The 21092-nt window shown below is 51.1% G+C and overlaps 1 protein-coding gene across 4 annotated transcripts in view; it reads right to left on the reverse strand.

Moving 5' to 3' along the window:
• The window catches only part of Ripor3 (RIPOR family member 3), a 42471-nt gene extending 27375 nt beyond the window's left edge, over window positions 1-15096 (reverse strand). For all 4 annotated transcript variants that reach the window (XM_050120139.1, XM_050120138.1, XM_050120137.1 and 1 more), the window contains exon 1: window positions 14891-15096. The gene's annotated coding sequence lies outside the window, so the exon portion shown is untranslated. The remainder of the gene's footprint in view (window positions 1-14890) is intronic.
• Between the last annotated feature and the right edge of the window lie 5996 nt (window positions 15097-21092).

A 21092-nucleotide genomic window follows, 5' to 3' on the forward strand; every position in this document is an offset into this window, starting at 1 on the left:
TGTGCAGTCCTGCAAACCTTCCCTGCCTGCCTCCTAGCCCACGGCATCGCCCCACAGCACGGTATACAGGAAGGCATCTGAAACACAAAGCCAGCCTTGGCTCCAGTCAAGGTTTGGCCAGGGCCTTGGTGGTTACAACTTTAAAATGGGCTCAGAGGTTCTCAGAGGAACCAAGAGCTAGATGTGCTGGGAGTTCCCTGTGCACAAGGGTGTGTACCTGTATATGTGCATGCGTGTGTGCATGTCTGTGTCCGTGTGTGTGTGTGTGTGTGTGTGTGTGTGTGTGTCTCACTGTGCACTGACTAGGGACCAGAGCCCCAAATGGATCAAAGGAGCAACTTCTTGCACTGGTGAAGGGGTCTTGCGGTGTCTGCTGAGTCCCTGCTGGCTGTCCAGGGGCAACTGTTCCCTGCACACAGATGGGGAAGTTGAGGCAGTGTGAGGAGGGGTGAAGCCCTGTGATAAATACAGCCGATAAGTTCCCCTACTCAATCCACACTACCTCCTAAGGAGCAGGAGCTACTGATGGCTCAGTTGCACAGATGGGGAAACTGAGGGTCAGAGAGGCAGTGGAGACCTTCTGTGGACCCCCCTAGTGGGGAACTGCAAAGCCAGCTTGGAGCCCAGGAGTGTATGTGTCTCACCTGGCTTCCAGGTATCTTCACTAGAGATGCAGCCCCCTCCCCAAGGAGAACCGCCTTACCCCTGCCATTGGCTTATACCAGCTCAGGGAGGCATTGGAGCCACTGCATCCCCTTCCTGGCTTCAGTCAGCAACAATGGGAATTATGAACACTCCAGCTTGGGCTGTCCCTCCTTCTACTGGGTCTCACCAACCCACCAAGGCTCCTGCCTTCAGTCTAGTCTAGGGTGGCTGTCACATTCTCCCACAGCCAGGCCAGGGAAAGAGGGAGCCAGGAGAGGGGCCACCCTGGGGTTCCCAAAGTCTTAAGTTTCTGTCCAGACGCTGAACAGTCTTAGTGTCTGACAGTGACAGCCACTGTCCCCTGAGGGCTCGGGACAGGAGGCTGGGGTTCCAACAGACCAGCAACAGACACTCCTCTGAGGGCTCGGGACAGGAGGCTGGGATTCCCCACAGACCAGCGACAAGGCACTGTCCCCCTGAGGGCTAGGGACAGGAGGCTGGGACCCCCAAAGGCCAGCAACAGCCACTGTCCCCTGAGGGCTAGTAGGGACAGGAGGCTGGGGTCCCCACAGGCCAGCGACACCCACTGTCCCCTGAGAGGGCTCCCACAGGCCAGCGACACCTACTGTCCCCCGAGAGGGCTCCCCACAGGCCAGCGACACCTACTGTCCCCCGAGAGGGCTCCCCACAGGCCAGCACTATGAGGCCTTGAGACCCCACTCCTCTCACTGTGAGGAGTCAGCAACTCAGAGACCTGCGTCTTGCTCTGCAGTTGTCCCCAAGGACTGGCTTCCTGGACAGTTCCACCCTCTGGCCCTGGCCACCTATCTGGGCCAACCTTCTTGGGTGTCTCCTGTATGGGATCTCCAGGTCTGGGCTGGGGTCAGAACCCTTTGTCCCCAGAATCCTTGGATCCTACAGTCACCACAGATGGACCGTGGGGCTTGCCCTCCCCCTTGGCAAGGCTCCGTCAAGTGGCTGTTTGGGCTCAGGGGTATCCAAAAGATTCCAGTTCATGAGAACTGAGACCCACAAGAGAGGCTGAACCTACCCCCTATTACCCCAGCAGCCCCATAGAACAATGACCACCAGGCAAGATAGGCAAAGGGCAGATGGAGGGTTAGGTGGGACATCTGTCCGTTTTGCTCAGCTCAGCCACTTCAGAACTAAAGGAACTTGAGCGATATGGAAATGAAAGGCTATGGCTGTGCTCAGGACTGCGTTACGGGTTTCATGTGGCCCAGGCTGGCCTCAGACTTGCTATGCAGTTAAGGCTGATCTGCCCGCATCCACCTCCTGAGATGACAGGCATCACACACACACCCAGTCGATGTGGTGCCAGAACCCAAGGTCTCAGAGATGCCGGGCAAGCGCTACCCACTGAGCCACACCCCCAGTCACCAGTGACGCCATCACAGAACCGGTGCCTGCTGCAGACATGGCCCTGTGACTCCCACACCCCACAGGCCTTACAGCCCACAGCCTGCTCCCTGCCCGAGGCTGGACCACCTTGGTCCGTTAACCCAACACAAGTTCTCTTACTAGCCCTCTTAGATAAAGAAGCTGAGGCTGGGGCCAGAGAGATGGCTCAACCGCTAAGCACTTGCTGCTCTTGCAGAGGATCTGGGTTCAGTTCCCAGCGCCCACACGGCAGCTCCCAATCACCTGTCACCAGTTTTGGGGCACCTGACACCCTCTTCTCGTGGACCTCCGAGGGCTCCTGCAAGCACACGACACATACACACACCACACTGGTGATATGCGCTCAGGCACACATACACACATAAAATAAGAAAATCTTAGAAAAGAACCCGGAGTTGTTGTTCTAGCGCCTGGGAAGCTGAGGCAGAAGGATAGCTATGACTTCCAGGCAAGCCAAAACTACATATTGAGACACTGTCTCAAAGCAACATGAGAAAGAAAATAGGCTCTGGGAGAGGATGGCTCCTCCAAGGTTGTTGACAGGAAACCCCAGAGCTGAGATTCCTGCAGCACACTGCGCCTTACCCTGGAGCTGAGCTGCGCTCACCTCCCCAGGTACACTGAAGAGCCCCCTACCCATGAACCAGCAGCTGAGAGGAGGAAAGAGCCTGGACTGAGCAGGGCTGGAAGGGACCCTGGCCACATAGCAACTGATCTGTGCATCCAGCAGCGCCCCCTCCTGGCCAGCCAGGTAAGGGTAGTTTCCCAATCCTGGATTGAGTTTGGGCTCCCTGGACTAAGACAAGTCAGCTCAAGATTTCATGAGCAGATGCTGACAAGCCCCAGGGAACATTCTAGCATCCTTGATGCTTGCACACAGGGACAACAAAAGTGAAAAGCAAGACGGGCAACTGGGGCCCTTGGAGACCCCTTGGTCCCTCCAACTCCCTCTGCCGTGACTGGCATTAACCCTAAAGCTGCTAGCTGGGAACAGGGAAGCCCTGGTTATGCAGAGGACCCTTGGGTGACTCTGAGTCACCCTGGACAGCCAACTGTCTGCAGGAGGCTAGGTGAGCAGTCAAGACCGACCGGACCCCTGGACAGAGGAGCAGGCACAACAGCTGCAGTTTCCAAACCTTTGGTGGCAGACAGGGTAACCTCTTCTCAGTCCTGCCCCTTGCTGCCTGGCTCTGGTTGGTGCCCGGTACCGCAGGGACCCTGCAGACCAGTTGAAGGCGGCTTCACATGGACCTGCTTTCCCGACTCTGTGGGACCCTGGGGACAGTACTGAGCCTCTGCCCTCAGGTGCAGCCACAGGAAGCAGAAGTTCTCTGTCCACAGTCACCCTGTGTCACCGCCCACCAGAAACCTGCAATTTCACCTCATTGCGAGGCAAAGTGGCTAAATTTAGCATGGCAGGCTTGTGGGGCTAGGCTGCTTTTATGCCTGAGTCCCTCATTTATGGCCCTTTTTGTTTCTCTCCTAAATGATGGCTGGGGCTCGAATTGCCTTTGGCAGTTTCTGAAATAGCTCCCTTGGTAAGGCCTGAGAAGAACTGGTAAATCAGACCCGGATGGGAATAAGCCTAAACAAGAGGGGCGGATGACCCAGCAGAAGGCCTTGGAACCAGACTGTCTGACCCAGAGGGGCCCCAGAGGGAGCCAACCTCTCATTTTACCACATGCTCACGTGACTTGCCTGGAAGAGGAAAAAAAAACCTGACCGCCTCCCCAGCTGAGTGGATCCACTGCTCCATCAAAGCCCTCCGCTGGGGCTGCCCCGGGGCTTTTGCACTGGCTGCCCTTCTGCCAGCTTCCTCTTCTGCAGGGTCTTCCCTTGAAGCATCCTCTAAGCCTTCAGGGCTCACGGCTGAGGCCACTTCTTTCCAGAGACATCCTTGAGCAAGCCCTGACTGGAGAAGCCTTATCCCTCATTCTGCCTCATACTGGCTTGCATAACTGTAGGTCAAGGTTCATTACATCCTTCACAAGAATCTCTGTTCCCAGACTGGACCATTTCTGTTCCATGGACACCTCTGGGCGTGACCTAGTAGTGACTTCGTGAATGATGGAAGGGATACTTCTGAGGTTTCTCCTTCCATCTGCTTGCTCGGTGAGGGTCTTACTTAAGGTTCCTATTGCCGTGAGGAGACACCATGACCACGACAACGCTTATGAAGGATAACATTTAACTGAGGCTGGCTCACAGTTTCAGAGGTGTTAGTCCATTGTCACATGGCAGGACATGGTGGTGTGCAGGCAGACGTGGTACTGGAGAGGAGCTGAGAGTCCTACATTTTGATCCACAGGCAGCAGGAAGTGAACTGTGTCACACTGGCAGTCTTGAACTTATGAGACCTCAAAGCCGGCCCCTGCGGTGACACACTTCCTTCACCAAGGCCACACCTCCTAATAGTGCCACTCCCTATGGGCCACACATTCAAACCCATGAGTCTATGGAGACTATAGCTATTCAAACTCCACAGTCAGATGTACCAAGTACCTACTGTATGCAGGCTCTGGGCATACAGTTGTCGCTGGCCACTAACTAGGCGTGCCAGTTCTACTAGACGAATTGGCCAGAGAACCCCACAAATATATCTGTCTCTGCCTTGCCAGAACTAGGGTTACAGATGCATGCTGCCAAGCCTAACTTCTGGGGGTCAAACTCTCAGAGAAAAAGTCTGGCTTCATTGTGGTTTTGTTAAGTTTTGGGGGTGGCAGTGGTTTAATTTTGCTACTTCTTTTGATCCAAGGTCTTGCTATGCAGCTCCTACTGGCCTCTAACTTTCTGCCCTCCTGCTGCTGGCTCCTGAATGCGGAGGTGGCAAGCCTGTGCCACCACACCCGGCTGCTGAATTATTTTAAGGAAACCTCTGTTTAGAGCAGACTGTGTGTTTGTGTCTAACAGGTGTTATAAACACAGGTCTCAGCTAGAGCAGAACTCCTGTCCCAGCCTGGCCCTGGCAGCCATGGGAGGAAGGATCAGGGGTTCCTCTGCCCAGCACAGCCCTGACACCTTCCTGCCCTGCTCAACCTGTGCCCAGCCCTTGACTCTCAAAACCTGCAGACTCACTAAGGGCCCGTACTGTGGGTGGACAGGTGGGTCCCCCAAATGGCTCACACAACACCTTGCCCACTTTACAGAGTGAGCATAGCCATTCCCAGCTGAACATAGGAGAGGGGGAAAGGCAAGTCTGCACTTGGCCCTCAAGAGGAAAAGCGGGTGATCCTCAGAATATGGTGTAGAGGGATGGCTGACACCAGAAGGAAGAGTCTGAGTTCAAGACGTTGAGCGGAGTGGCGTGGTAGCTCTGTAATAACATGCTTGACTTGCATACATGAAGGTCTGGTCCTCACTGCCATAGTGAAGAGACATTGTGGAAAACTTCTAAGGTCAACCTCTGGCCTTCTGTGCACACACACACGTGTGCATACACACACACACAGGTGAAAACATATCCATGTGAACATGCCATGCCTGAAAAGACACACGTGACCAAGCTCTCCTGTGTTCCCCCCTGTGTTTTAGGGTGGACAAACTTCTCCCCTCAGAGGGAGAGTGCCCTGACAAAACCTACATCTCCTCACAACTTTGCAGCCAGCAGTGTCTCCACCCCTGTCCCCTGCAAGAGACCATGACCAAAGACCCTCTTTTCTCAGACACACCAGAGTCCACCTCCTCCAGCCCACTCTACCCAGGCAATCGGCCACCCCTTCACCCTGGGCTATCCAGTAGCCAATGCGACTCTAGATATTGCTGTAGCTGGGGACGTAGCTCAGTGGCAGAGCACTTGAGAAGCGTGACAAAAGGCCCTGGGTTCCAGTCCCAGTACCACAAAAATAAAACACAATAAAGTAACATAAAAGAGAAAGCAAAACAGCAGAAAATATAGATAAAACCAGCCACCAGCTGGCTACACCCAACCTGGGCAAGAGGCTTCCGTGCAATCTGGTCAGGAAATCAGCTCCCCAAGTGATGGTCCTCAGCCTGTGATACACACCGCTGTCTCACCCCCTCAGTGACCAGTTTCCCGCAGGGCCTTATCGGCCAAGGTGGCAATTTCAGGAGGCGCCTCTAGGGTGTGCACTGGAGCAGCAGAGGGAGGCAGGCTCTCCACTCCCCACCCCTCAAACTTATTTTTATTTTAGATGTATAGTGTTTTGCATATACTTTTTTCTGTGTACTGTGCATGTCTGGTGTCCACAGAAGTCAGAAGAAGACAACAGATTCCTTGGAACTGAAGTTACTGAGCCACTGGGTTGGTGCTGAAAATCGGACCCAGATCCTCTGATAAAGCCAGTGCTCTTAACTGCCAGGCCAGCTCACCAGCCCACCCTCCACCCATACTATCTTGTTTGCTTTTGTTTTTTTTTGTTTTTTTTTTAGTTTTTTGTTTTCCGAGACAGGGTTTCTCTGTGTAGCCCTGGCTGTTTTGGAACGAACTCACTCTAGACCAGGCGGGGCTCAAACTCACAGAGATTCACCTGCCTCTGCTTCCTGAGTGCAGGGATTAAAGACGTGTACTACCACCGCCTAGCTTGTTTTGTCTATTTTGAGACAGGGTCACTGTATGTAGCCCTGGCTGTCATGAAGCTTGCTATGTAGACCAGGCTGGCCTCTAACTCACAGAGATCTGCCTGCCCCTGCCTCGCGAGTGCTGGGATTGAAGGTATGCAGCACCCCACGGGGATCCATCCCTTATGCCTTAAGTGTTGGGCCACAAACAGGAGCATAAGGATGATAGAAAAAAGAAACCAACACAGGACTGGGGTGTAGCTCAGCGTACTGCCTGGAATCTGCAAGATCCTGGGTTCCATCCCCAATATCAAAACGAAAAACAGAGGAAACCCTTGAATGTGGCCAGGCAAGAAGGCTCAGGGAGTAAAGGTGCTTGCTGCCCATGCCTGGTGACCAGAAATTCATCCTGGATGGACTCAGGTGAAGGAAGGAGAAAACTGACTCCACAAAGTTGCCCTCTGACCACACACACACTGTGCATGTGTGCCATGCCTGCAGTGATAACAATTGGGAAAAATTAAACCCTAAACCCTGGGTTATCTCGGTACAATGACACATAGCTACATACAAAATAGGACACTGCTTCTTCAAACATTCCCAAGGAACACTTTTGAATGTGATAATTTACATCTGTTTTTCTTTAAAAAAAAATACAATTTTTCTAGTCTTTTCCTGTGCAAAGAAATAATCACTGCCTCCCTCCCCTGGTTTCGTCAAGGCATGAGGCAGGATAACATGGTTATATGCACAAAAATGTTCATGGCAGGGGGCTATTAATTGGTTTGATATATTAATATTTAAAGTATATTGACTAGGTATTTCTTTTTCCCTTTTTTTCCGGGGGGGGGTATTTGCTTGGTTGTTATTACGAAATAGGGTTTCTCTGTGTAACAGCCCTGGCTGTTCTGGAACTGGCTTTGTAGACCAGGCTGGTCTACAAACTCAGAGCTATCTGCCTGCCTCTGCCTCCTGAGTTCTGGGATTAAAGGCATGTGCCACCACCACCTGGCCCCTTTTTTCCTTTTTGAGACAGGGTCTCTCTCTACATAGCCCTACTTATCCTGGAACTCACTATACAGACCCACCTGGAACTGAACTCACAGAGATCCAGCTGCCTCTGCCATCCAAGTGCTGGGATTAAAGGCGTGCGACACCATATCCAGCCTTTGATTAGGTATTTCTTATGATGAGAATTTTTGCAAGCCAGATGTGGTGATTCACATCTGCCTATGATCCCTGCACTTGTGAGGCAGAGACAGGCAGGAACTTCTAGGCCATCCTCAGCACATCTCAGAAAATTTGAGATCAGCCTGGGTTACATGCAACCTCATCTCAAAGACTAAGAATAAGAATAGGAAGAAGGGGCTGGAGAGATGGCTCAGAGGTTAAGAGCATTGCCTGCTCTTCCAAAGGTCCTGAGTTCAATTCCCAGCAACCACATGGTGGCTCACAACCATCTGTAGTGGGGTCTGGTGCTCTCTTCTGGCCTGCAGGCATACACACAGACAGAATAATGTATGCATAATAAATGAATAAATATTTTTAAAAAAAGAATAGGAAGAAGAGGAGATAGGAGGAGGAGGAAGAGGAGGAGGCAGCCAGGTTCTGCAATGACTCACGGAGGAACAGGACAAGACAGTCAAGAGCTCAATGCCTACCACCCTTATGTCCCTTTCTACTTCTCAAAAATAAGTCACAAGGCCTGGGGAGAAGGCTCATTGCATGCAGTGCACTCTGTGCCAGTGTGGGGATCTGAGCCCGGGTCCCCAGAACCGACATCCATCTGGCTCCAGGAGCATCTGCACTTCCAGGGCTCCTCCAGTGATATGGACTGCATAGACAGGCAAATCCCTGGAAGTTCAGAAGCCAGGGGCACACACAGCAACAAACAACAAAGAGCCTGTATCGCTGGAGCAGGATAGAAGGAGGGTGTCTTCTGACCTCTACACACAGACTGGAGTGTGCATGCCTGCACTCATATATGAAGACATACACACATCACACGTACATGAAGTTACCACCAGGTCCTGTCCCAGTAAGGCGAAGACTGACATAAGACAGCCATTTCTGCCGACACTGGCCGTGAGGCCAGCAGGACCCAGAGCGCTGGGCTCCCCAGCCAGCCTGCTCGCTTGCTGACCAAGACTGTTCACAGCCTGGGAAGGGACCAAGTGTTCAACCAGAAATGAGCCATCTGGTCACTCCACAACAAACAAGTCACGGGAGAGCTGCAGACAGCCTGCTCTGATTTTCCAAGTCCAGTGAGATGTTTCTCTTTCGTCCTAGCTCCCGGGGGGGGGGGGGGGGGAGGGGACACAGGCCAGTCCAGGACCTGGGTCCTAGCCCAAGCGCCACCCTGGCCCTCAGCGCATCAGTGCTAGGGAGCAGGGACTGCAGCGGCTTCCATTCCCTTCTCCGTCCTTTCTCAGAGACTATGCCAGATGGCCGACTCATCTCCCCGACAGGGTGATTTCTTCCCAAAAGGACAGAATGTTTTCTAGAACCCAGTGTTCTCTCCCAGTGTGGAGGTGGTGGGTGTTGCTTTGGAGTGCAGGAGACGGAACCTAGAACCCTACATCTGCTGGGCAAGCCCTGCGTCTCTCTCTCCAACCCTTAGAGCACAAACCTCTTTTCCAGCAAGGGAGACCCCTACTGGTCACCTTCAGTATTGCCTCCTTGCTTCACCAGCAGGGATAACCTCCCACCCTAAGGAGCATGAGGCTCGATTCACACGCTCAAAGTGAGGTCCGTGGGTCCCAAGCACCAGACAGATGTGTGTAGCTGACCAGTTTGGGCTTAAATCATAATCCTGGAATTTCCAAAGTATTGCAGAACATTCTAGGCTGACACTAGAGTGCGAACCATGAGCTGTTTATCAATTAGTCCACTGTTTGCCAAACATTCTTTCCCGAGTCTCCCGGGAGATGGTTTAGTTGGGAATGCATGGCAGTTGAATGGAAATTAGCAGAGGACGGAGGCTTGGCTTGCAGAGAAGCGGTCACCATCTGGAAGAGGTAGATCCCATCAGGAGATGGGGGGGGGGGAGGGAGAGGGAACTGTGTGCTGTGTGTGCGCACGCATGTGGTTGTGTGTATGAGAGTGTGGAGGTCAAAGGACAACCTCTGGCTCTAGTCCCCTCCTTCCACTCTGAGACAGGGTCTCATCGCCACTGTGTGCCAGCTGGCTCATCAGCTTCCATCTCCACTGAGATGACCGTGTACACTGCCCTGTCTGACTTAACTTGGATTCTCGGGCTCCAAGCAAGCCTCTTCACACTTGTATGCACGCCATCTCCTCAGCCCCGTTACTAAGTTCCGAGTTTCAGTGGAAAAGAAAAATGACATATGGGAACAAACTAGAATTTGGGGCTCTTTGAAGACAGCTAATGACTCACAAAACAGGCAAGTGCCTCCCTCACCCACATGCGGCTGCCAGGAGAACCCCGGGTTACAGCAAAATCCTTCACAACTCCCAGCCAACCCACCTGGGGAGCATCAGGAAAAACAAAGAGCTGGAGCAGTGTCTGTGTGGGGAGGAGAGGAAGGGAGATGTTTAAGGAGGGTTAAGGGGTTTTGTTTGGTTTGGTTTTTAGATAAGATCTGTGAAGTCACAGCTGGCCTGGAACTCACTAAATAAACCATGCTGTGTGTGTATACACATTCATCTACACACATAATAATAAGATTATAATAAATGAAGTTCTGGGTATACCCACTCCCTTCTGTGACCCCAGAACTTGGGAGACTGAGGCAGAAGATTTGCATTGAGTTTGGGGTCAGGCTGAGCTATGGAGTGAGACTTTGCCTCAAACAACAACAAATTGACAAATCAGACTGGGTCTGGCAGCCAGTCTATAATCCAAGCTACTCCAGAGACTGAGGCAGGAGGATCCCAAATTCAACAGTTTGGGAAATGTAGGAAGACCCTGTCCCAGGAGAAAAAATAAAAGGAGGGTTGCTGTGCGTCTTTCTATCTTAGTAGCAGAATGTCTCGAGTGCACGAGACCCTGGACTCAATACTTGGTGGTAGCCAGGCTTCCTGGCATACGTTTGGAAAGTGGAGTCAGGAGTTCAAAGGCCAGTCTGAGCTACATGAGACCAGTCTCAAAACAACAAAAGTCCCAATTAAAGGAAAAGAAAGAAAAGAAAGTGACTGAAGAGCAGGCTTAGAGGTTAAGAGCACTGGCTGCTCTTCCAGAGGTACTGAGTTCAATTCCCAGCAACCACATGGTGGCTCACAACCAACTATAAATGAGATCTGGTCCCCTCTTCTGGCAAGCAGGAATACATGCAGGCAGAACACTGTATACACAATAAATAAATTAAAAAAGAGAAAAGAAAAGAGAAGGAAGGCAGGCTAAAGGAACAAGTAAAGGAATCAGAGGGAGCATGCTTCAATGTGCCGGGTATGAAATACAGGATGGGAGGGTCGGGAGCTAGGCAGCTACCTGCCAGCTCTGGCATGTGGTACCCAGAGATGTGTGATCACTGAGCTATTCTGATGCACCCATCCCAAGCCCAGCCCTCCTCCGGTCCTTCCCCGCACATGCTGCTCTGGTCCCATACCCTGGACTCGGCTGCTTTTCCTGCCTAAGAACGTGGACCCACTTGGCCCAGTGGCTGTTCCTGCAAATGTTGAGCTGAGCTGGAGTCTGGCCACCTCGTGGATGAGTTTCCAGGGATGAATGCCCTCGAGCCCAACCCCCTCCCACTGGCAGGAGGTGGCTCCTTCCCTTCCAGGGAGCGCAACAAGGGCCTGACTTCTAATGGGAGGCAGGAATGCTGTGGGTGCCAAGAGCCCTGGCCAGAGGCCTGCAGATCTGGGCTCTAGTGGCTCACTCCAGCTGTCTGTCAGAGACATGCTCCTAGAAGGTGAACTGGGGACAGAATCATAACCTCATCCCTCCTTGCCACAGCCAAGGATTAGTTGCAGCCTCCTGAGGCTGGAGCATCCTAGGCTGCACGGATCCTGAACCAATGAGGCTTCTGTTTTACTGTCATGGAGGAAAACCACAGACCAGACCCCGACACAGTGGGGTTGGTGAGGAAGAATGGCATTTGGTTCACAAGCTTGTCAAGCAGTAGAAAGACAATGAACGGATTCTCTGGAGGAACCAGTGTGGTGGTGCATGCATGCAATCCCAGCATTTGGGAGGCTGAAGCAGAAGGATTGAAGCCAGCCAGGAGGAGCTACATGGTGGTGGACAGGGAGAAGACTTGGAGAGATGGCTCAGTGGGTTAAGTACTCCTGAAGACCTGAATTTGATTCCGAGAACCCATTATTTTAAAAACAGAAAAGAAAAAAGCCCGGCATGGTGGCAGTGTGCTTATAATCCAGATGCTAAGGAAGTGGAGACCTATTCACTGGGGCTTTGTGGTCACCCAGCCTAGTCCAAGCAATGAGTTCCAAGCCAAAAAGATGTAGGGGACAGCTGAGGAGCAACTGAGGTAGACCTCTGGCCTTCACATGAATGTGCACACACATACACACACCAAAACCCAGACTCACGCCTGTTATTCCGGTACTTTGTGAGTGGAGGCAGGAGGATCAGAATTTTAAAGTCCTCCTCAGCCAGATAATGAGTTCCAGGCTAGCCTGAGCACATACATTCATGCAGCCCAAACACTCAAGATATAAATATAAACATAAATACAATATTTAAGGAAAAACAAATCCAAGGAAAAAAGTTGCAACATATGGAAAAAGGAAAGTAAAATAAAAGGATTTTCAAATGTGTCATCTTGGTGCGTGCTATGGCTGGCCATGTGATAGGCTAGGAGGTTGCGTCAATACATGTAGTCATCCTGATCAATAAACAAACAAGGTTTGGCTGTAAAAAATATTTTAAGATGTGTTACATTCAATTATGCTGCGGAATATTTGTTTAATGATGCAAAGATGTGTTGCATTCCTTTATGCTGCATTTGTTTAACTCTGTAAAGTTACTGTGCCTGTCTAAAACACCTGATTGGTCTAATAAAGAGCCGAACGACCAATAGCGAGGCAGGAGCAAGAGTAGGCGGGGCTGGCAGGCAGGAGAAATCTGAGAGGGTCAAGAAGCAAGAACAAGGAGAAGAGGACAGGGTTTTTCTGTGTAGCCCTGGCTGTCCTGGAACTCACTCTGTAGACCAGGCTGGCCTCGAACTCAAGAGATCTGCCTGCCTCTGCCTTCCAAGTGCTGGGATTAAAGGTGTACGCCACCACAGCCTGGCCATAAAATAAATTTTTAAAAACTTAAAAGCAACCTGGGAAGGTCATGTGGGATCAGAGCTGGGCATGGCTGCCCACACAGGGAGCAGGGCGGCCGGCTCCCTCCTGTGGGAAGCAGACATCGCGGTCATGGTGTATACGAGATCAGTACCAAGCAGGGTCCATCCAATGCAGCCCAAGCCCAGTGTCCATCTCTGGCCCCTTCTTGCTGGCTTTCTCTGGAACCATGGAGTTTAAGACACTCCTCCGCAGTCAAACCCCAGACTGCTGTGGCATGTCTGAGCCCTCAGAGGGAGAAGCTGACCGGGATGTGTGGAGCAGTCCGGTCTCCCAGCTTTTTCCTGCATTCCAGGTGATCCAAACTCTTGATTGCCATGGGCTTGTTTATTATTGGTAACCTTGTTGGGAATCAACACTAATTGTGCTATCCGCTCACCTTGAGGAATTACCACCACCTCCTGTTGGACAGATGTCATAACTTTAATCTCCTCTTGATAGTCTGCATCTACTATCCCAGGATGTATTTGGATCCCCTTTAAAAGGGTACTGCTTCTGCCTAATATAAGTCCCATGGTACCCGGTGGTAAGGGCCCATGTACTCCTGTAGAGAGTGCTTGCACTCCCATGTGTGGAGTTAAGACTGCTCTGGCAGAGGCACAGAGGTCCAATCCTGAGCTCCCTGGTGTGGCTCTGACGAGGTCTGCAATGTGAAAGGATTTCTCTGTGGAAGGAACTGGACATGGCCTTTGCTGGGGTACCATTCCTGCAGTCCCGCGGTCATTGCTCCATACACTGAGGTTTTGGGGCCTTGGAGCAGGGCCCTCTGCCAGTTTCCCTGCTGTTGATTAATGGTACGTGGCAGAGGTTTCCCATCTATATCTGTTTTAGAGAAACAGTCTTTAGCCCAATGTGCTCCCCTTCTGCATCTAGGTCACAAGCCGGGTTTCCTCCTCCCCTTCATTATCAGCTGTGGGCATTCCTTTCGAAAATGACCAGGAGTTCCGCAGTTAAAACAATTACGGCCTCCGGCCCTCTCTCCCAGTCTTCTTATGTTTCTCCGAGGTTGAATAGCTGCCGCTATAACCTAGCCTTGAATGAAATTCCCATCTATATCTCTGCATATCCTGATAGATTCATTTAAACTCTTTTGTTTTGTGAGGGCGTAATGCTTCCTTACAATATCTATTGGAATTTTCAAATACAAGTTGCTTTATTATAGGCATGGCTGTTGTCTCATCTCCAAACCATCTACCTGCTACTTGTGACAGTCTATCTACATAATCTTGGAATGGTTCAGATGGTCCTCGTAGAACTTTTGATAATTGATCCCCAGCTGCTTTGTTAGGCAGGGCCTTCCACGCTTGAGTGGCAGCTGCAGCTATTTGGGTGAATGCTCCTGGATCCCACAGAATCTGTTGCTGCAAATTGGCATAAGCCCCAGCCCCAGTTAACATATCTAAATTACGTTGTGGTTGACCCGCTAGAGCATTTAACTGGGCCGTTTGCTTACAGTTTTCCTGATATTCCCCTCGCCATCGGAGATCATCTCCCCCAGATAAGACAGCATGACATAATTGCTGCCAATCACTGGTGTTAAATTCATAGCAGAGAAAGATTCTACCATGGCCAACGTGAAGGGTGCTTGAGCCCCATATACAGCTACAGCTTCCTTTAATTGTTTCATTTCTTTAAATTGTATTGCAAAATGTTGGCGAATTATTTGCCCTGGGTTGTTGGTGTCTGGCACCTCCATCACCGGTGCAACCCTGTGTACAGGACGAAAACAAACTCCCTTGTTTTGTTCAGTGCCAGAGCCCCTACTCAACTGAGACCAACCTTCATTACTACAAGCCCGTGGGGCCGAGGGAGTTGGATGTGAGTCTTTTTTTACTCTACGTTTTCTCAGCTTTCTAAAGAGATTTTTTAATTCCTTACGTATAATCTCTTCTTCTTCTTCTGATGAATCCTCCTCACTATCCTCCACTAGCTCTAAATCATCAAACTCCTATCGTCCGACTCTTTTCTGAACCAAGAAAAGATACCTCCCATCTCAATATGTCTCCGTCGGCCAGGAACGACGCTGTCTGCTTACCTCTCTTGGAGGGGCTTCCAAGGACGGTCTCTCAGCATTCCCTTTTCCGATATCTCGGTGGGAACCTCCAAATGCCGCGCACCACGCCCCCGTGTTTGCGCTCTGTGCGCTAGCACCCAATTTCCGAGCTTTGGGCAAGGGGACTGAAGGTTAAAATACACAAACACACACGGACAGAGAGACAGCGACATGAGTCATCCTTGAATTCCCCAAGAATGCTCCCTTTATTGTGTTCAGGGGCAGATTATATAGAGATAGCCACGCCCCAGCCAAACCCACCAGAAACCACTCTCCTGCCATCAGGAACTCCCGAAGGTCTCGTGCTCAGAGCAGCTGTAGGCACTCAGATCAGGGGATTACAAGAAATTCAGGATCTGGGGTCTCACTGCTCCCAACACTGCATGTAGCCTCTTCAGGTCCCTCACCCCCCCCCAAATTCTTCAAAGCTTCATACTCCAAGGCCTTCCTGACTCCTCTTTCTCCCTCTGTGTGAGCCAGCAATTATCAGGCCCATCCACGTTTAAGACTGGGTATAGCAAGTGTTTCATGGATGCGGAGCCATAAAAATCCCAAGATACCTCTGGAAAGACAAAGGCTGGAGCCCAGGCAACAGTCTGACCCAGCTATCCAGTAGGGATGCACCAAAGATAAACAAACAAATGCCCACGGCAGCCAAGAAAAGGACGCAAATATTCCCCAGCTGCAGATGGATAAGCCAGTGTAGACTGTCTACACTCTGGGCCAAGGCTCAGCCATATAAAGGAATCAACGCCAACGGGTGCTGCAGGGCTGACTGGGGGCATGGCTGCCAGGGAAATTCCTGTGCTCTAGCTTGGGTTTCCAGCACCCACATAAAAAGCTGGGTCCAGCAATGTACTCTGGAATCGCAGCACTGGAGAGAGGCAGGTGGGTCCCTAGGGCTCACTGACCAGTCAGTCTCACTTAACCAGTACCCCAGGGTCAGTGAGAGACTGCCTGGTTTGGGGGTGTAGTCCATCACCGTGGTTGAAGCATCAGATCCATCGTGGCAGCAGCTTGTGGAGCAGACTGTTCACACCTCGGTGGGTCAGGCAGCAAGGGCAGGCTGTAACCCTCAAGCCTTGCCCAGAGGCAGCTACTTATGCACCCACTGGGGAACCAAGTGTTTGAACCTGTGACCCAAATGGTGGGGGAAACTTGTAAACCCTGCACGTCTGAAGCAGACACAAAAGGCATCTGGCCACATGTTTATATGACAGGCCCTCTGCATGGGGACAGAAAAAGGCGGGTGACATCTGGGAAAGGGGAGGAAGAAACAGGACAGTGACCATAGGAGGTTGTGGAGGTGAGTATCCCTGGGTGACAAAGACATCCTGGAACTAGATGATGACAGTGGTCCAACTCTGTGAGGGCACTAACCAATCAAGTGTGTATTGTAGGGGGGCAAAGGTCATATGAATTACATCTCTATTTTTTAACAAAGGTGTTTTTTTTTTTCTGGTTGGGAGTTCTTTTTAAAATGCTTAATGTAAGCCAGGTAGTGGTGGCTCATGCCTTTAATCCCGGCAAAGTTTAATGTATTATTTTATACCATCTGACTTTGTTCCCCTAACCTTGAACCCCTCACCTTGACTCCTTACCTTTCACCCTTGACTTTGTGCCCCCTGACCTTTCACCCCGTCTCAGCTCACGCTGCTTTTCCATCTGTAACGGGCTGTAAGATCCTCTTTCTGCTCCCCTTTTGTTTTCTGAGATAGGGTCTCACTCTGTAGTCCTGGCCTAGCCTCATACTCTCAGCAATCCTCCTGCCTCAGCATCCCGAATACCAAGATTCCTACTGTGGGCCACCACACCCAGCCACGAGCTTCCACCTGCAGCAGAACAAACTCACTAGCAATGAACCCCAGAGGCAGCCTCTGTGGGTAGCCCTCCTTGTCCTGTCAGAGCAAGGGGACAGCTCCCCTTCCAGCCATCCTGACAGGGGTACTGGCCACCATCCTTTTGTTCATTCCTGAGGGAGCCCAACTGTCACTCATTCACAAATGGTCCCAGGCCTAGCACTACTGTGTCACAGGTCAACGTGGCTCTTTATGTCTCACTCCCCCAAGCTCAGTGTGTCCTGGAAGGTGACATGTCATTGCTGAGTCAGCATCTTCCCACAGACAGCAAACAGGCTCGACACTGAACAAGCACACGGCCAGCACCTACCCAGCCACCAGAGCCTCTGCAGTGTCAAAGGGGAGACGGGTGTCTGAAGTCACAGTAACCACGAAGGGACTTTCGAACCGGCACTGTCAGGCCTGAAAGATCCTTGGGAAAGAGACTTAGGGGAGGGTGGTGGAGTCACTGGTAATTAACACCTTCCCATCACTCCTGAAGGCGTCTTAACCACCACTTTCTCAGGACACCATCCCTGTTCCTTATCTAGAAGTGCCTCCACCCTGTCCCACCCTGTCTTCCTAAAATTTTCAGTGAGTCTGCTTTGTTTTACATGCCAGAGTCTCACTATATTGGCCCTGGATGGCCTTGAACGCAAGCAACACAGGGGATAGCGGGTGTGCATCAGGCCTGACTCTGTGTCCCTAATTTAATTTCCTTTTAGTATTGAATTCCATTGGACACAGGACGTCAGGGGTGGCAGCTTCACCCACCTAGTCACCTCACCTTCCCAAGCCTGTTTTAAATAGAGGTGGCTTAGAGACATAGCCCCATCGGAGGATGCTTGTTCAGCATACACAAAACCCTGGACTCCACCTCCGCCGTTGGTGTGGTGGGCAGCACACTCCTGTGGTCCTAGCATCAGGAAGTGGGCACGGGAGGATTAGGAGCTCAGGGTTATCCCAGGCAACGCAGCAAGCTGGAGGCCAGCCTGGACCACACGAGACCCCGTCTTCTTGAAAAGAAAAAAACTAGTGCAGACTTACCAGGGAAAGATAGTCAGGACCCCAAGAAATGGTGAGGGTGAGGAGCATCAAGGGCTTAGAAATTCTCCCCCAGGAGCAGCTCTTGTCCCACCCAGGGCCCCTGGGACGGTGGAGGGAGGGACAGCAAGGAAACAAGGCACTGTGGTCGCCCAGGCACTTAAAGTACATCAAGATGGGTGTAGTGACGCCAGCTGCAGGGAGCGAGACTGGAAAGAGCCGGGTCGTTAAAGCTCACCGAACTGAGCCTCTTCTCACAGGAAAAATATTTATTTCACTGAGCTCTGCGTTTTGGAAAGCTGTGGCTGCAACAGCACACACATCGATTTCGCAGAGTTTTGGCTATGGCTGAGTTTTGTCTGCCTCCGGTCTCTGCGTGGTCTGGGCGCGTGCCTCTGTGTGTGTGTGTGTGTGTGTGTGTGTGTGTGTGTGTGTGTGTGTGTGTGTGTGTGTGTGTTCATCCACAGCACCACTCCCACGAACAAGCAATCAGCTAAAGACAGCCAGAGCACGCAGCCAGAAAACAAGGGCTGCGAACTCAGCAGCTTAGCCAGGGCCCTGCTGTATTGTCCTCAGGAGCCTGTGGAGAAGCAGTTACTCCTGCCTTCTCTTTTGACCTAATACACTGCTCTCTGCCCTTCCCTCCTACCCCCCAGGTTTTTTTTTTGGGGGGGAGTACAGCTGGGCTTGGTGGCACGTGCCTTTAATCCCAGTCCTTGTAAATCAGAGTTAGGTAAGTCTGTGAGTTTAAGGCCAGCCTGGTCCAGGGGCCAGTTAGGGTTACATAATAAGACCCTATCTCAAAAACAATGCCAACAAAAAACAAAGCAGAAAAGCAGACAAACATGGGGAAGTCAGTAAAAAAACAGGGCCAGATTCACACACCTATAATCCAGCGTGCTAGGCGTGGTGGCGCACACCTTTAGTTCCAGCACTGGGGAGGCAGAGGCAGGCGGATCTCTGTGAGTTCGAGACCAGCCTGGTCTACAAGAGCTAGTTCTGCATTGTTATCAGAACCCTGTCTCAAAAGGCAGGGTATGGGGGACTGGAGAGATAGTACAGCAGTTAAGAGCACTTATTCTTGTAGGGACCTGGGTTCGACTTTCAGCACCCAGGTAGTGGTTCACAACCACCCATAACTCCAATTCCAGGGCTGGAGAGATGGCTCAGAGGTTAAGAGCACTGACTGTTCTTCTAGAGGTCCTGAGTTCAATTCCCAGCAACCACATGGTGGCTCACAACCATCTGTAATGAGATCTGCTGCCCCCTTCTGGTGTGCCGATAGAACGCTGTATACATAATTAATAAATAAAAACTTAAAAAAAAAAACTCCAATTCCAGAGAATCCGACGCCCTCTCCTGGCATCTGTAGGCACTATATGCACACAGCTACAGACATACATGCAGACAAAACATCCATACATACAAAACAGAATAAATGACTCTAAAAGCAGAAAGGAAAAAGTCTGAGACTGTCAAGATTCAGTGAGCAAGGGCACTTGCCCCCAAGCCTGATGACCTGGTGGAAGAAACAGCTAGTTCCTGAAGCTGTCCTCTGGTCTCCACAAGAGCCACGGCAGGCTGGGAGGTGGTGGCACATGCCTTTAATCCCAGCACTTGGGAGGCAGAGCCAGGCGGATCTCAAGTTTGAGACCAGAGTGAGTTTCAGGATTAGCTCCATAGCTACTGGGAAATCCTGTCTTGAAAGAAAAAAAAAAAAAAACACGGCACATAAACACACACACACACAGACACACACACACAATAGGAAAATGTCTGGCCGGATCTGGCAGCATCCTATAAGTAGATCTTACTGTCCTCTCCACTCTTTGAAGGGTAGCAGAGCCTGGGTGGGAGCCAGACTCCCCAGCAGAGTTCCCATAGCGGACAGGTAGAGGACACAAGATTCTATTCTACACTGCACTCAAGGACTCCAGGGCCTTCACGGCCAAGCTCACCAGGAAGAGCCTCAGAGGCTGAGCTGGGCTCTTAATGTACCCACTCCGACCTTCTTGCGGGTTCTAAATTTAGCCAAACAAGTTCTTCCAGCCCAGCCGATGACGCCGGTACACTATTAGAGGATCAAGCCTTTTCCTGGTGTGGAAGTAATAAAAGAATGCGGCTGTTTGCAGAAGCCGGCCTGCTGACCACCATCTGACATGGACCTTCGGCCCCTCCTGGTCACAATGGACGTGTGGTTATTGACCGCCTTCTCGGGGACAGTGATTAAAACATTTCCTGAACCAGAGTCTAAATGGCATTTGTGAGTGCACCAGAAACAAACCCCTAAGAGTTGGGTATGGTAGCTCATCGCTGTAATTCCAACACTTGGGGAGTTGAGGCAGGAGGATTGCCACAGGTTCCTGGCCAGTTGGAGCTACATTGTGATCTTGAGGCCAACCTGGACTAAAGAGTGAAATGAAAAGCAAATTTAGAACTATCTGGGAATCAGTCTTCGGTTGGTTTGTTTGTCTTGAAACATAGTTTCTCTGTGTAGCCCTGGCTGTCCTGGAACTTGCTCTGTAGACCAGGCTGACCTCAAACTCAGAGACCCACCAGTTTCTGACTCCTGAGTGCTGAAATTACAGGTGTGCACCACCACTGCCCTGGATCAACATTCTAACCAAAGTCAAGCTTAAACTTTTCCTACAAACAAGGAAAAAGTTAATCCTATTTTGGTAGAACACAGGCAGGGAGGCATCTCGGGGTCCTTGGGAACTCACTGGCTGAGTCCTGGGGGACTGACTGGCCTGTACCCCTGCTTAAAGCCTCCACTGTGAAACAGCACATGTCCCCAGTCTGGTCACTGGCAACTGAACGCACCACAATCACTGGACCAACCAGAGAACATGCACTCACTGGTCACAGATACGGCATTAGATGTCTGGTCCTAAAGGACCAGCCCAGATATCAGCTTCCTCCCTGGGAAATGTGATCTGGAGTCAGGGGAGTATCATGGAGTGGGGTTCTGTACACTGTGTGAAGATGTATTGCTGTGATTGGCGCAATGAAAAGCTAAATGGACAACAGCTGGGCAGGAGGTATAGGTGGGACTTCCAGAAACAGAGGGGACTCTGGGAAGAGAAAGGGGGAGATATCAGGAGGTGCAGAACAAGCAGGATGTGCAGGAGGAGAAGTAACAGCCTTGAGCTACATGGCAGAACGTAGCTGAATAGAAATGGGTTCATTTAAGTTATAAGAACTACTTAGGAACAAGCCTAAGCGATAGGTCGAGCTTTCATAATTAATAAGAAATTTCTGTGCTGTTATTTGGGAGCTGGCAGAACAGAGAAAGATTTGTT

The sequence above is a fragment of the Alexandromys fortis genome, unplaced genomic scaffold (assembly GCF_014885135.2).
Source record: "Alexandromys fortis isolate MF-2015 unplaced genomic scaffold, M_Fortis_MF-2015_v1.1 scaffold_141, whole genome shotgun sequence".
Classification (NCBI taxonomy): Eukaryota; Metazoa; Chordata; class Mammalia; order Rodentia; family Cricetidae; genus Alexandromys; species Alexandromys fortis.